This window comes from Zosterops lateralis (assembly GCF_965231275.1).
Source record: "Zosterops lateralis genome assembly, chromosome: 6".
Classification (NCBI taxonomy): Eukaryota; Metazoa; Chordata; class Aves; order Passeriformes; family Zosteropidae; genus Zosterops; species Zosterops lateralis.
Window position 1 is genome coordinate 17,907,119 of NC_139761.1, and position 17,135 is coordinate 17,924,253.

Genomic DNA, 17,135 nt, shown 5'->3' on the forward strand with positions numbered 1-17,135 from the left:
CCACTGTTTGCTGTTAATTTGGTTCCCCAAATACAAGATAGTCTGCAGACCTTCTGCTCTGAAACTGCCTGCAAATAACTAGAATCATTATCCCCTCATGGAGGAAGGAATCCAGGGACTAAGGCTGTGATCCTGATGAGACAGGAGTCTCAGTACAGGATAACTCTCTATTCTAGCCAGTCAGGACAAAGTGCTCATGGATCACGGGGAGAAACCAGGTTCAATTCCTGACTGTCAGAGGGTGTTGGATTCTCCACTTTATAGTGGTTAAATCCTTGTATTAGTCTAGTCCTAGATCTAGGTAACTTTAGCATGAAAGCCTGGGTTGCCATTAACTGGCAGAATATTCAGTCCCAAGCCAGAAATATTGCATAACAATTCATTGCACAAGGAAAACAAAGTGCCTGTGAGCAGGAGGGACAAATCACACAGAAGTATGTGCAGATGCTGTTTAGAAAGGCTTAGGAGAGAATCCTTGTCTCATAAAGAAAAGTTACTGAAAAATGGAAAATATCTATTAAAATCTAGGCTACCTCAATTTTTTCCCCAAAGAGACAAAATGAGATATGTTCTTTCCATTAGTCACCTTAATCTTTGAATTCCAGAACTTTTATTTCCCTTTCCTCTATTCCAATGAATAATTAAGCATCTAGTAGAACAGGAAAGATTGAAGGAGGCTGACCTGGCACATGAGCTATGAGCCAATGGTACCTTATTTCCTAAGAAACATAGAAGCAATTTTTTTCTGATTCTTCTCCATTAACATCTTAATTTCCCAGTACAATTCTAAGAGAATTAGATTAATCACTCTCACCACTCTGCCAATTTTAATCAGAAACAATGACTGCCTGTGAATAATAAATTTTCTTTGCAGCTCCAGATGTTTGTAGAATAAACCACCACTTTTGTTCCCTACACTTAGCACCTACAAGAGTAGTTTTAACTTTCTAGTTTTAACTTTTTTGACTTAGCAGAGTCTTGGGACTTAGCAGAACTTGGAATTTAGAAAATAGGCCTTCTGCTTCCCTTAATTGTGGATATTTGCCTTCACTTTTGCTGAAACCTTTTCTCAAGTAGTTTAGTCTGCGGCTGTTCTAGAGACATGATAAAATAGGTGGGCAACATCTGGATTGGGAACTCCTGTAAAATTTATGGCTCTGGACATGGGGGCAGCTCTCAGAAAGGAAGGGTTTTGAGGAGAGTTGTGAAGATCTTAGATAGAACTATAGTAGCCAATTCAGTCTCAGAAATTTTAAGGCCATTCTCACAAAAAGCAATTTGAAGAGTATCAACCATGCTGTTGTACCTTCCAAATCTTTTTGCACAGGCTCTTTACCTTGGTATCATTGCACAGCTGGTCTTCTTAACTGGCTCCTACAGAGTCCTTCCACCACCTGCATATTTTCCTTCAGCACCTCTCTGCTTTTGCTTTTATTTTTTTCCATATAGGTTATCCCTGCTCTCAGCTATGCTCTACCTTCTTTTGCCAGCAGGGGAAAATGTAACTCAGGGTCAAAATTGTTGAATGCCAGATTTTTATGCTGTTATATTTCTTTCTCTATGTTTTTTTCTGTTAAAAAAAAAAAAAAAAGCAAATTTAAAAGTAAAAGATACCTATAAGTCTCTACTTGAAAAATTGCAGCACAAAGGAGACTCATTTATAGCTAGTTTTATACTGAGGAAATAATTTTGTAATTCTGCTACCATTCAGCACATCTACCAAAATGTGTAGGGAGTAGCACATACATCTACCTTTGGAAGCAAATCCTTGTTTAATGTTCCAGACTTCTAGAACAATATTAGTCTTGGTCCTTAGGTATCATTAAGTATATTTCATATCATCAACATAATTTTTCAATTTATGCATTCTTGGGCAGTGGGCATACTAGAATATGATCTTGAACCTTTTCCTTTTTACATTTTAATATCTTGGACGTAAAAGAAGCAGTTCTGTTCTAACAGTAATTACTGCCAGAAACTAAATGTATTATCTTCTGTTTTGAAGTTCTTCCTTTACCTTTGTATTTAAAAGCTCTGTACATTAATAAGAAAAAATCCCACACTGTACCTTGAAGCAAGGGAATATGAATTTTAAAAACAATAATTAGATCATTATTTCTAGCTGCAAGCTTGTCATCCCCATGACCTATTGTATTAATAAAGCCTCAGAATGATAGTTGGCACTGACAGACAGAGCAATGTACTGCATGTTTTATGAACTATGTATGCAGCTTCTTCTGATTGCTGCAGAGACAAAAATTCATACAATTTCCTATCAAGAACCTGCTTCTCAATCACAGGCTAATATCCATTCAAATTAAAGAAGTTTGCCCTTCTCAGAAAGAGAATGAAGGAGTCTCACAGCTTCTAACAGTTTGATTTATTTTAACATTAAAATATTGAGAACATCAAATTTTAATATCAGTGCTGTCACTTTATTCATAAGGTAAGTACAATTCTTAGACTCAAGAGCTCAAAAATTACTTCATTTTTAGAAGGAAATTTATTACACTCTATAGGAAGGTGTGCAATTCCTTCTTTCAGAGAACTTGTGGACTATCTTCTTTCAGAAGAGGCTGAACTCAGGATTCTTATTTACTCTTTTTTTTGCATAAATAATATTTCATTTATTTCTCCTTTCACTTTTTAGCAGCAGGGAATGGAATGCTTCTTTACTGTCTTGCTAATAATAATTAGAAATAAAAAACTAATTCATGCAACAAAATAAAAATCAGCTAGAACTTAAACTCAGACCTCATAGAATTAAAAATGCATTTTTCTCATTATAATAATCAAAACTGTTTCCTCTCTTCTGTTCGTGTCCCTATATTCTACCTAGGGCCTCTGTATCCATTGCTAGCTCTTTTATTTGTAGACAGTAGAAATTTCTGGGCTTCAGTAAGTTCTTGTGCTCCTAGTTTATAAGACTGCACAGAGCTCTTTCACACAGATCAAGCTCTCTCACTAGACAAGATCATCAAAGGATAATAAGGAGCAATATTATCATTATCTTTCAACAGCTGGTAAATCGAGATTTCATTTGACTACATTATTCATCAAGGCCTCTGTTGGGTCTTTTGTCATTTGTACAAGAGACATTATATTGGAAAGGTAGCTACAAGACCAAGTAACTCTACTTAAATTTACTCTGTAGAGGCTACTTATGTGTGAGTGCTGATGGTATAATTAAGATCTAACATTATCTTGAAGACAGAGCACGCTTTCATTTGGAAACAGATAAACTAATTAGAGATATTAAACTCCTCTTGCTTTACTTACCATTTCTGGAGACTATGTTGCAGCTGGGATAGCTGAGAGCATACTTGTCTTTTGTAATCTGGTTTATAGGATAACATTTGTCTAGGTCTGCAGCAATGGTCCAATCTACTATGTTTCTTCATAAAAATCATCAAAGCAGTTAGTGAAACTTAGAGCTTCTCAGTTAAAATCTGGAAGAAGCAGCTGGGACCTTTGTTGTGAAACAATGTAAGCCTTGGAGAAGAGCTTGTCTAGAGGGAAAATGCCTTAAGGATGAAAAAGGTCAGAAAGATTGTGATGTATGCAGAGAGAAAAATAAGTCAGATTTACAGTGAAAGAAACAATGGGGTTGCCAGAACAAGGGAATATCTCAGGATATCTGAATAAACTGAAGTGATGCAAGAAATCAGTTCCTGCACAGAGAATATGCTTAAGTAAAATTTTCACTGTGGTTAAATCAGACCCACTAAAAAGGTGCATAACAGACATTTAAGCTTGTCCATTTTTATTTTCTAGGGGTGGAAGTACCAGCTGGATCCAATTCTCATTCCACCTCATAGCTGGAATGAAGTGTCTTGAGTGAGATCTCAAAGGCCAGTAAGATAAAAATAACTCTATATGTGATGCTTTTAGAAAGACAACAGAGGCATTTTCACAGGAAGTTAGAAAAGCAAAATCAGAAATAGGAATAATCCTATTAACCAGATAGGAAAGACTGAGGGAGAGTTAATAGCTGGAAGATACAGACTATCCATTTTTCATCTGCAAAGAAACTGAGGTTTATTTTTCCATAGTTAAAGGTCCAAATGTCAGAATTTTATAGGAAGAACCAGCATCTATTTTACACATATCCCTATTGCTAACGAACAGACAAATTATGTGTGTTTCTGTAAACATATTGTTCAAAATTCACTGCTGTTGAATTCAAAAGTCCCCTTATGAAAGGGGATTTTTTTCCATTTCCCTTCTCCGCCATTCTCTTAAATTGCAAATGCATAAGATAGGAGAAAAGCAGAAAATTCCTTTGGAATCCTGTGAGGTGTGGTGTAATACAACAGAGAAGTGTTAAATATAAGAAATTTCTAGACCTTTTCATTCTATTTACAAAAATTTAACAGCAGAGCAGTTATCCTTTTCCAGTCATAAAGATTACAATGCACATTATTTAATTTTTTTTTCAAAGGCCTACTCTCCTTAAAAATGTGTTCACCTGTTTGTCTTGAGAAACCCATAAATTCTAGACAGAATTTTATTTAGAAATAAATCAGGACTGTAATTAAAAAGAACAGATACTTAGTATTTGCCTCTTTTCTCTCACAGTGATGGATTGAGAGGTGGATAGGAAAATACATACTTGTATCTCTGTAAATAAATATAATAACACCTGGATTATAGCTAGTGATAATATAAGTAGACCACAATGGGCTTTCCAGCTAAGATGTTATTCTCCAGATGTACACAAACCTCAGAAAAGAGGTCTTAAAAGCATTTCAGATCTCTGTTTGTTGATGACAGCTGTGACAAAAATATAAAATATTGATTCTGAGAATGTTGCCTGTCAACATTTTCCACTTTTTCTGGCAAGTGTTGTTCATGTATTGTTTCGGTTTCAGAGTCACTGCAGGTTCTGAGTGCCTCTGAGGCTCACTGTTTCTATGAGTAGTGCATTGCATAGTAGCCTCTACTCTGATGCTATGTGCACTCATCCATATCTTCCTTCATGTTTTCCTAGAGCTTACAGTGTGCTCTTGATCTCTAGAATTCCTAAAAATATTTCAGAGAAGGAGGGTTTTTAAGAGAATACTTTGACTGCAAAATACGAGTTCACCTCTTTCATGGTGCTTCATTTTGTTGTTGTACTTCTCTTGTACAGAACTGAGAAATTATTTGTTTGGTTTTATAGCAAAATATGTAAATATGTAGATGCTCCACATTGGAAGGAGAACGTGGACTCTGTATCCTTGTTGTGTAGCATAAGAGTGTGGAGGCACCACTCAATCCTAAAAAGAAATAATAGATTTTGTAGAAGTAACATATTGAAGATAAGCCACAAGACTTGCTGCACACCCTAAGTGCTAGAAAAGGATTTTAGTTCTGCATGACATATAGGTTTCCTCCACAGATCCAGGACCACATTCTTTGTATCTGAATGCATGGACATGAAAATCTACCCACACAGAAACACTACAATTCAGAAAAAAAAAACCAAAAACAAAAGAAAATGTCCTGGACAACATAGTGAAGGAAGAATTATCAAGGTGTCATGGCTACCTCATTGCTTGGACTTTATTAAGAATTAACCTTAGATAACTTGATGATTCAAATGTATCTATCTTAAAAATAGAAAACCCAGTTTAGTTTAAAATTATTAGAAAAATGTGATGGAATTTGGTAACAAGTCAGTTTGAATGCATTATAATCCACTTGTTCTGTATTTTATCTTTTCAATACCTGAGAATTTTGAAGAAGAAATACAGCATTTTATAAGAATGTGAGTTCACTGACACGCAAAAGTGCATGCAGTAGCTGTATGCACTATTTATATGGGAAGGTTTTGTTGTGAATAGTGTTTGAGGTTACATCCAACTGTTGTCTGAGGGCTGAAGCAGAGAATGGAGGCAAGTACAGAAATTCACAAAGATTTGAGTTACAGATAGTCCTGCAGATTTAGACTGGTGAGTGCAGTTCTAAACTTATCTACTTCGCAAGTCTTTATTTACACAATGTTTGGTACTCTGAAAACTATTTTCTTAACCTGAAGAAACCACCAAAAATGCTCTATTACTAACTATGGAAGATTTTATATTATACAGAATTTAGGCTCTGAAAGATGCATCTTGTAAAAGCAAAGTGAAGCATACTTCCATTTAAAGAAAATTTTTTATGTTTCCCCTGGAGGAATTTATATGGCATCCAGAGTCCTGCTGTGCAGAACCAGAGGTGACTCCATTGTGACTGAGTGTATATTTAGGCACTATATCTTCCATTTAAAACTGCTTTTTTCACAGGTCCCTGGAGATCCCAGTTGGTTAGGCTTTTCTAGATGACGCTTAATGCACCATGGAAGTACTGTGCTTATCATAAAAAAACCAATCAAGTAAATTTAAAATATGTCTGTGAGAAGAAATGCTCATGGTAGAAGTGCATTTTGATTAGAAAACATGTGCAGGAAGTTCAAATTCACCTCAGTTGCAGGCAATTTGAATTTGCTCTTCTGTTTTACCATAGGATGCCTTTATCATTAATCTGCTGCCTCTTTCATATTTATGTTGAATCTGGACCACCAGATGCAGGAAAAAGTGCAGCATATCTGGTCAGTAAATCTGATCTTGTTTATTGTGTTTTCTCTGTAGATTAAGTATTTGCTCACCAAGATCACCGACTGGGAAAAAGAAGAAAACGAAAAACCAAACCCGACAAAAAGCCTAACGTAAAACTTCAGATCTCTGGGTTACTTAGTTCTTGTTCCTGGGTTGCCTATTTCCCTGCTCCCATCCCTTTGTCCTCAGTAGTAAGTAGATTACTAACTACTTTTTTCTGATAGTTTAAGTCTTCACTTTGCAATCTTTGCCTCTGGATGATGTACTTTGATCTCCTTTTCCCTTTCCCTTTCCCTTTTCTTTTTCATTGTGGGACCATGTAAGAGCCCAAGGAGGCACACAGCTACAAAGACAGACAGTAGAAAAGGAGAAATGGAAATGGTAACCTCCAGTGTGAGAGTAGATGAGGTGTGTAATAGAAGAAGCCAGGGCATCTTGTTGGTGACATCTATGTAACCTTGAGCAGCAGCTGCTGAGTAAGTTCACCTCCTTGTGTCCCAAGAAGGTAAATGGTCTTCATTTGGAAAGATGACCAAGGACTATTAACATCCACTTACCAAGACTTCCTTGTTCGCTCTTAGTTTATTGCTTGTGTAATGCTTTCTGCTAAGTCTTTGCAAGATGAGATTCTGGCATATGCTTCACTGAAGAGTTAAATGGTGTATAGAAGGACAAAGGAGGATTTCATAATATGGGCTATAGAATCTCCATGCACCATTACATTGCAACTGAAGCACAGGACTTAAAGGATATATATCTAATTTGAGGGGCTGCCCTGTTAGCCTCCTATGTGTTTCCTCACTGTGGAGTGAAGGTATGCTGCTCTATTCTACCTGAAGTATTTAGACTAAACCAAACCTCTGAGAATCTTCAAAATTCTGTCTAGCCAGAAAAAAGGGCATTTATCAAGCCACTTACACCTTCTGTATCAGAGGGACCATAAAACCCTTTGAGACCATCAAAATGTATCTTGATATCTCAAAGTTCTACCACAATAAATAAAAGAATAAGGGTAGAAATCTTCATTGGTAAAGTGCTTAAGGTCTGACAATCTTACAAGAAGTTGAGCAGAGCCAGCTTCTTTATTTTGATAAGGTTTTCCTCCAGGATGATCAATGAGAAAGCCACATTAAATGGTAACTCTTTCTTTCCACTTTCATGTGTTTCCCCTGTCAACCTGAGAGCATTGGAAAACCCTCTCCTCAACTTGTCATTTTGCAAGTAACCTGGCAGTCAGATATAGGCTCTCTGCCAAAAATGGTCCTTGGCTTTACTCTACTGTTTGTTTCAATAAAACTTGTGTCTCATAAAGTGAACCCAGTGTGTAGAATATAAATTTTCAAAAATTTAGACTTCAGTTTTGCATTCCCAGGTGCGAAGAAAGTTTGATGAGTTAGAAAACAGCTGAACTGCCTTCCCATGTGTAGAAAGGTATTAAACAAGCAGGTCACAAATCCTTTTGTTCTTTTTCATGAACACATATTAAACGTGTTTCCAAAACTAATGCTGCAATTGTGCAATAGTTGACATATTTCTCATATCTCATGAACTAGAAGTCAGCCAGCTGACTTTTGAAGCTTTCAAAACCATTCATCTATCATTCTGGGTATTGATCTTTGTGCATGGTAGGGAAGTTTCCATCACGGAAATATAGCAGAAAATATTATTTCAATTATTTGCCCTAAGCTACACCAAACTTTTAGTTTGTTGTTAGATTTCAAGGGTTGATGCATTGGTCAATCAATTAAGATGGATTACCAGCAATTCCCTTTACAGTTCATTTCAGTTTTACCAGTGTTTGAGGATACAAACCAGAGTGAACACTAATATGATATACTTTTACGGGCTCCAAACACAAACCAATATTGCTATCTTCATTCAATTCCTCTGGAAAGGAATGGAAAATAAATGTTGCAATAAGTCTCTCACATGTCTTGTGTTCCTTTGCTGGTGACTGAAGGGCATCTTACATTTTTCCCTTTTGCACTGACTCTGGCTACCAGCTATCCTATAATCTTCCAGTTGCAAGTTACTGTTGTCATATTGTCAGAATCAGTGAGTATTCAAACAGCAAAATACTGTTTGTAGCCATGCCTTTTAAGTATTAAAGTCTTCATGAGGATCTGGATAGAAACTAAAACTAAGCTGAATGGGAAACTTCACAATAAAATTTTCAGTGCTAGTGGAAGAAGGAGTCAGTCTCTCCCTGCTGCTGTTCACTCTTGCCCTTGGAATGGCCCACTGGGCTGGTTTGGCAGAAATGTTTGTACTAGCTGCTATGTGGTGGGCTGAGCTGGGGAAGGAAGAAGGTGGCAGAAGACCAAAAAAGAAAAATGTCTGGGAAGCTGGTGGTGTCAGTTACGCGGGGTAGTTCGAGCAGTTTCACTGCTGAAGTTTTAGCCACAGCCATAGAGTTCAGCTTTTAGGTTTTCTGGCAGATCAGGTTTCAAGTTTTCCTTCAAGACACAATCAGATACATCTGGGTCAGAGCCTGGAAACAGTTCCTGTCTGGGTTGGGTTTGACTTGGCCCTAACTAAAACCACAGGAGCTCTTTCATAGAACCAAGTAACTGGAAAGGAATCAGACTGACGTTCAAATCTTGGCTTATCTTAAAGTGATGTTATCTTTAGTATAAGCTTATTTTTTGTGTTGCATTTTGCATGTGCCCCACTGATTAAGGGGTTATACAAGAGGTAGAGTTAAAAGCAAAAACGTTCTCCTGCTATCTACAGGATACAAAAACCATTCCAAACAGAATCAGTTGCACTTGCAGTGCTAGTAGAAAAGCCAATCTGTGCAGCAGCATGCACAAGATAACTTACTGTCATTCTGTATAAACTTGGCAATTTACTTAAAAGAATGTAATTCAAACTATTCATTTAGTAAATACCACAGATTTCCATTGAATATTACTGAGTTGATGAGCCCGATTTAGTTAGACATTATAATTAATTGTTCCAAAAATGCCTAAACAAAGGGGTATAATCAAATAATCAATTATCCAGTGGCTTTTAATTGAGACAGCTACTTCTATTTTTTATTTTCAGCCTTTCAGAAGTTTAGGGATCCATTTTAATGAACAGAAAATTGTATCCATGTTTACAGAGATATAGATACTTTAAAACAAGGACAAAATTCATGCCTGGTTCAAATATATGTCATAGACTGGCATATATAAGAAAAATACTCCATTTACTCTACTTTTTAAAGTTAATGATGTGTGTATATAATAACAACTTAAAATCTAATGTCTTCAAGTGCTAGCTATGGATTTTCCAGAACAGATGGATACAAGATGCATGCTAATTCAGAGAGCAGCTGGACTTTCCTCCGCTGTTGTGAATAGATGGGATTTAAATGGAAGGTTGCTACCTACTGCCAAACAAAATTTTCAAGTGTTGTGTTCTCCTGGGATGTTTTGATTGAATTAAGAGGTTTCAGCTAGTTCAGTCAGTGAGATGCAATGGGTAGCAAAAGGTTCTGTTCTCCACACATTATTGGACACAATATGTAGGTGTTTTGCTCATTTTTAAGTCTGCAAGTGTAAATTCCTAAAGTACTATAAGGATTGTCTGAGCTTTTAAAGTCATATTATACACTTCCATACATTAAAATGACATCCAAATATTGGACTGTCCCCACATACTACACTATGTATTTTTCTAAACCCAAACTAGAATGTTTTTTCAAGAAAAAAAATTCTGTATGACGAAAAGCAAGAAAAATGTTACTTATAATGACTGCGAGTGTCTGGTGGAAAACATGCTGTACTTTTAAATTCTTTTACTCTCAGCTCCCATCCATGCTGCAGCACTTCACCATCTTTATTCTTGCCAGATTGTTTTATCCCATCCCTAGAGCAAGTATGACTTTATTATTCCGGTTTTACACGTTTGAGTTCATGTCATTTTTTGGACTGAAATCTTTACCATCTCTTCTTCTGCTTACTCGGCATGAATATCTGGTATATGCTGTAATTCAGTTTGGCCTTATCAGACATGGGGTCCCATGGAAACAGTGGGGAATATCTTCATTATTAATAATATTATGAGTACAGAATATGACTTATGGAGGCCGTGTCTATATATTTGTGGAGTTTCTCTAGTGTTATCTGTCCTCTGCTAATTAGAATTTATCTGACAAAGACATGGAGGGAAAAGGAGGGAGGACATTTTTGTTTTGACTGTTAATTACAGTCTCTAATGCGTCTTCTAATGTGTCTATACTGGACGTTGCAGCACAGAAGATATGCATAAAAACTCAGCTTTAAATTAATGTGCTTAGATAATAAAAGGAATTTAGCCATTGAAATATGGAACTTCATGTAAGATTCCCAAAGATGATGAACTGGGAGGGCTAAGAAAAGTGAAAAATTAATCTTACCAAAACTGGATAGATTCTGTGGGATATACTGGCTGATTTGCTGTCACATGGTGTTGTTGTTGCTCTGTTTGCTCCATACCATGACAGACTGGAGGAGAGTAACATAAATCTTCTTTGAATTCAATTGAACTGCTTTCTTATGGTACCAATCTACAAGAAGCTTGGAAATGGATTTAGTGCAATGCATTGAAATTTTGATCACCTTCCACATAAATGAAATCACTGGGAGTACTGGGAGCTCAGCTTCTTCCGGGCTAATATCAAGAAGGAGATGAAATTTCAGCTCAGATAGACTTGAATGCACAGCACAAATATTCAGTGGTGAACTGCACGTGTTCCTGCCATATGTTTTGCATGTAGCAATGTCTTTGAGGGAGTGGAAAGTATTTTGTCAGTATTTTTGTTTTATTTGACTGCACTTTTGTAGGTTATGTTACGGGAGAGAGAAATTGGATGTAACATATCTTCAGCCATGGGTAACATATCTTCAGACATGAAGGAATTCCTTCATGTCAATGCTGCATTTATACTAGGCACACTGTGCTCTTCTGTCCCATGGAGTGGAATATGTTTCACTTGAGTTTTGAGGCACTGGCACCACTTGACAGAAAAATGGCCACATGTCAAGGCTGCAGGTGGAAGGGGTTGCTTTCAACAGCTCTTCTTGGTGGGAGAGCCACTTGGGAGACCCTTTTCTTCATATGTTCCTCATTGTAGAGCTTCACTGCTGTGCTGGGACCTTTCTGCAGTTCCATAATTCAAGATAGCCATGAAATGGATAAGCTGTGATGCACTCTGATACATGGGTGAGATGCTAATGATGAGCAAATGTGAGGCAGAAGTCAGCTGTGGGTTTTGTTTCAATGAAAGAGACTTTCTAGACCTGGAATGGTGAACAAAAAGAGTTTCTTTCCCCCAGCATCCAAGTATTTGGAATTTTTATGAGATCTGTATTATTTTTAAAGAAATTTGGAGAAAGTCTGAGTGAATGTAACAGTTTTTCACTAATGTCTTTTACTGAACAGACAATCCTATGTTCTCTTAAACATTTTTTCGATTTAGATTCTTAATATTTAAATGGAAGAAGCTTCTACGTCTGAAGTAAGCAGACAAAGTGGGCTTATTTATCTCCATCCTGAAAAAACAGCCACAGAGGCACACCAAAAGATATTAATATCCTGAATCTGGTATGAAGTTTGGAAAGTACACCTTACAGGCAAATTCTGAGCCACAGCATGTGCTGCTGGTGTTTGTAAAAAAAGTGTATGTCAAATAAAAAATGTCCAGCAAAACAAAAAGAAAAGGCTGAAAGAAGACCTCAAGAAAAGATACAGCAAGCACAGCTTGTTGATAGCATCAATTTGTAGAGATGTTCCCAGCATCAGGCTCTGAGGATGCCCAGGTAATCTGTTTCTTTTTCCAGTATCTAGAGGGTTTCAATAGGGAATGAAAAGAGTAATTTCTCATTTATTCCTAGTAAAATTTCAAAATGTTTGGGCTCCTGGTTTAAATGATTCCTAGAGCTAATGCTTATAATTTCTTCTTTTTTTAGACAAAATCTTTTTAGTATCTCTCAGGCTAGAATGAATTTATGTTCAGCATGAATACTGTTCTCTGCCCCTTACATCAGGAGCAGAGCTTGTTTTGGAACCAGTGGAAATATTGGAGGGGACCTTGGAATTTGTGCATAGCTTTGAATCCTACAGGCTAATAATAGAATGCAGGAGAAACACCTACTGAGGTGGTGTAGTGGGTTGACACTGGCCCAATTCCTGGCACCCACCAAAGCTGCTCACTCACTCCCCTCTGCAAACTGGACAGAAGAGAGAAAATTTAATTAAGCGTTCATGAGTTAACATAGCAACCAGGAGACATCTCACATCAAATACCATTCTTGGCAAAACAGGCTCTACTTAGAGATATGAAGTGAATTTATTACTAACAACATCAGAGCAGGATAATGAGAAATAAAATAAGCCCTTAAAAATACCTTTCCCCTCTCCTCCCTACTTCCGAGCTCTACTGCCTTTCCCAGCAGTGCAGGGAGACAGGGAATGGAGGTTATGGTCAGTTCATCTCCTACAACTGAGGGAGAGAATTCCTTCCCCTGCTGCACCATGGGGTCTCTCCCATGGGAGACAGTTCTCCATGAACTTCTCCAATGTGATTCCATCCCATGGGTAACAATCCTCTCAAAAACTGCTTCAGCATGGGTCACTCTTACACAGGGTGCAATCCTCAAGGACAGGCTCCTCCAGCCTGGGAGCAGGGCCCCACTCTCCATGGGTCTCCCACAGAATTACAGCCGCCCCCAGGCATTCACCTGCTCCAGTGTGGGCTTCTTTACAGGCTGCAGATGGATCTCTGCTCCCCCACTGACCTCCATGGCTGCAGGGGCACAGCTGCCTCACCACAGTCTGCACCACAGGCTGCAGGGGAATCCCAGCTCCATTTCCTGGAGCACCTCCTGCCCCTCCTGCACTGACCTCAGTGTCTGCAGAGTTGTTCTTCTCACATGTTCTCACCCCACTCTAATCTGGCCACAATTAAAACTCCACAAGGCCTTTTTATTTTTCTTTCTTCCTAAATCTGTTATCACAGAAGCTTTACTACTATTTCTAATTGGCTCAGCCTTGGCCAGTGGCATGTCCATCTTTGGAGTTTCCAAGGATTGACTCTGCTGGATGTGGAGGAAGCTTTTAGCAGCTTCTCACAGCAGCAGCCCTGTAGCACCTCCACTATCAAAAACCAGTCCATGCAAACCTAATACAGTAGGATATCTAGTGATTTCTTTCTTAAAAGGGCAAGCCTCAGTTATAAAATTAGTAGTCAGGATATAGAAACTAAGGAAAGAGAACATGATGGAATTTTGACTTTTTTTCTGGCTCATTTGGCAAGTTTCAGTCATTAAGTTAAAATAGGTGCAGTTAATTTTGTGTTACTGAAGGAGGTGGTCATTTCATGATGTTCATTCTTCCCTGTTTTCTGCTTCTGTACTTCTGAGATAATTCATCTGTCTCTCACTGGTTAGGAAAAAGATGAAAACCTTGTAGTTCAGGTATACAGTTTTGACTTTATCCACTTTGCCCACATCCCTTTCAATAAGGACAAAACAAGGGATTTTACTGTCAAAATAAGGACAAAAATGGGGAAGAGCAAATAGAGAAAAATTAATTAATTCAACTTCTAGGATAAAAACCACTGTGACACTGAATATTTCTTAGTGGTTCAGCTACAGTTGCTGAATGTAACATTAATAAAAGCAAGATTTGTAGGTCTGTAAACAATTTTGGAAATATAACTGACACTAGTGTTTGCCTAATATTAATTGCCATTACCAAGTGGTTAATGGTTGGGAAGGACTTGAAAGAAAATGGTAAGACACTCCTTCATTGGACTAAAGGGGCAAGGGTTCCACAGACCCTCCTCCTCCAGAGATACTAGCTGGCTGTGGCTGCCAGCTCCAGGGGTGCTGGAGAAGCCCTCAAAGAGATACAGAAATGGCACTTGTAACCCTCAGGCCAAGTCACAGCTGCCCATAAAGCAGAGATCTTTAATATCCTAAATGCATGTCCAGGTCTTTTTCTGATGCAACAGAGGGCATTACTATGCCTCAGATGTCTTGTGCCTGAATCTTCAACAAATAAACTCCTTATTAGGAAAAGTGGTATTGCACAGACCGATCCATGTGATGTATTGTAAAAATGGTTGCCAGAGCCTTTGAAATAAATGTGAAAAGAAACAGCTGACATTTCAAAACTGAATTGCAAATCTTCTAGCCCTGCAAAGTTACAAATATGCAAATCTTATTACACATCTCCTGAGTGACTACATTAAGGTGATTCATGAAGATACAGAAAATTCATCCCTGTCAGCTGGGGCCAAGAAGGACAAATTTCCCAGGAACAGCCTATTATGCTTGTTCTTAGTACTTTTAAAATGACAGCTGACATTTATTTCTAAGAAGTTATAACGCACAAGGGAAGATAACATTTTCTGCTACTATTGAACTGTGAACACCTGCATTCAATAATCATTTGCATATCTCCTCTTTAATTCAAGGATTTAGATTCCCTTTATAAATATTTACCAATTAAGCAGCTCAAAAAACTAAGCAGCAGGGAACATATTGTTATATTTTATAGTTGTGCAAAGAGTACTGGTAGGTTAAAGGATTTATCCATAGTTTTATCGAAGGTCAAAGGAAAGTGAAGTGTCAGGACTCACTTGTTTAGCTGTATATAGGCTTCAGCCAGTCCATTTTTTACATATATATTTCTCCATGAGTGATATACTCATCAAAATAGAGAAGTAATTTTTAAGGTCAAGTCTTACATGCTCATAGATTGTTTTAAAAGAGAGATGTGGCTATTTTGACCCTCTAGTCTGACCTCTTGTGGAATACAGAGGGTTTCTGTGAGTATTTCTTGCTTCACCAGGGTCTATCATGGACTACAATACTTTTGGAGGAAAACAAAAACAACAATGAAAAATTAAAAGTTTCTGAAAACTTAGTGATTCTTTGAAGGTTCTGTCAATCAAGAATCCTCTATACCCCTGCTAGAGTTGTGGCACTGTTTAGGACCCTTACTTTTAAAGCATTTGCCTTTTTTCATTAAACTTCAGTTTCTAACCATTATCTGCTTCTTTACTAACAGAATTAATTTCATAGGTTTAAAGCTCCTGAATGTTGTATCTGATACTGAACTTGCAATTTTTTTCCCCAAGAATATTGACAAGTATTTATTTTTTATGTCTGTGGATATTTTTATTATATTTACAAATTTTTGATCTCTTTATTAAATCATATTAAATTCTGACACAAATGTGTTGGTAAAGATGTGTTAAGTTACACAGGATGGTTACTTCCTTTGACATTTGCCTATATAATTTATTGTCCTCCTGTTCATGAATCTTGAGACAAAGATTACAGATGTTAATTCCCCTTCACAGAGTTAGTAATTTATTTGGATATTTTGTCATATCCATTCAGAATTTTCTCTTCTCAGATAGACCGTGTCAAGATTGAGTATCTCTTCGGTGAAGACATTTAAGCAGTTAATTCTAATTATTTTTGTTGAAATGTCTTCTTGTTTTTGTCTTATTATTATTTTTCCCATGAGGACCTTAACTAGGGCTCAGTGAACAATGGGAAAAAAGAGCATCAATTGTAAATTATTCTGTCCTGCATTGTCCTGTGTTTCCTTCTGATAATGTTAGAATGCAAATATTTGAGGAAAAGAGATGCTGAGAGGAGTGATTCAGGGCAAGCAAGATTTCAGCTGTGAATCTAGGAATTTAGAATTGGTATGATGGTAAGCTGCATAACCAATGTGCTTTGTTTCCTATTCCTTTACTGGACAGGGTATGCAGCTCTTCAGCACCGTAGAAACAACACCAGCGAACAAACTTGGATGTTGCTACAGGATGTTCATTACTCACAACTGACAGCTAAGTGAAATACACATTACAGTGAAATTTTGTGGCTAGTGGTTTTAATCTGATTCAAATTCAGATTTAAAGCCCAAATGCTGATATAGTTCCATGTAAGAAATACATTTGCGCCTTTGCTCTGTTGTTGCTAAAAACAACAGTAAAGTAGTCAAAAGTCATAGAAGAAATACTAAATTACAGATATTTTTCTGCCTGCTTGTCCAGGCTTACTTGCTTCAGTTGTGTCTGAGTATCACCAGTGAGTATATTAAAATACAGAGAATGCAGAGCCCACCTATGGAAGAAAGAACTGATGTAGGTTATATGCTCTTGGTGGATCCTCTAATGTCCATAAGACTCTGCTTTATTATTATTATTCTTTTGTATTTTAATAATCATGACCACTTGGACATATGTTAGAGGACAGTCTATCTTTTTCTGTGCCATTATCAGGGATGAGGATCAGCGCTTAACTCTCTCATTTGAGAAATTCAAAACTGTTTAAGAGGATTAATTTGTTTTTACAACACAGCTGTTTCATAGGATGAGATGATTCCTTACATTTTTTTTGAGAAGGGAAATGTATTTGGTTAGATAGCTGTTGGCACAGTACAGTACATGTAGCCTCATCCACACTTTTCTCTGTCCAAAGTCCAAGTTCAAACATTTTCCCTCATGCTGTTTATAAAATAAAATGGTCCAGGACAAATTATTACATTACCTGTTGTCCTGTTAGATCA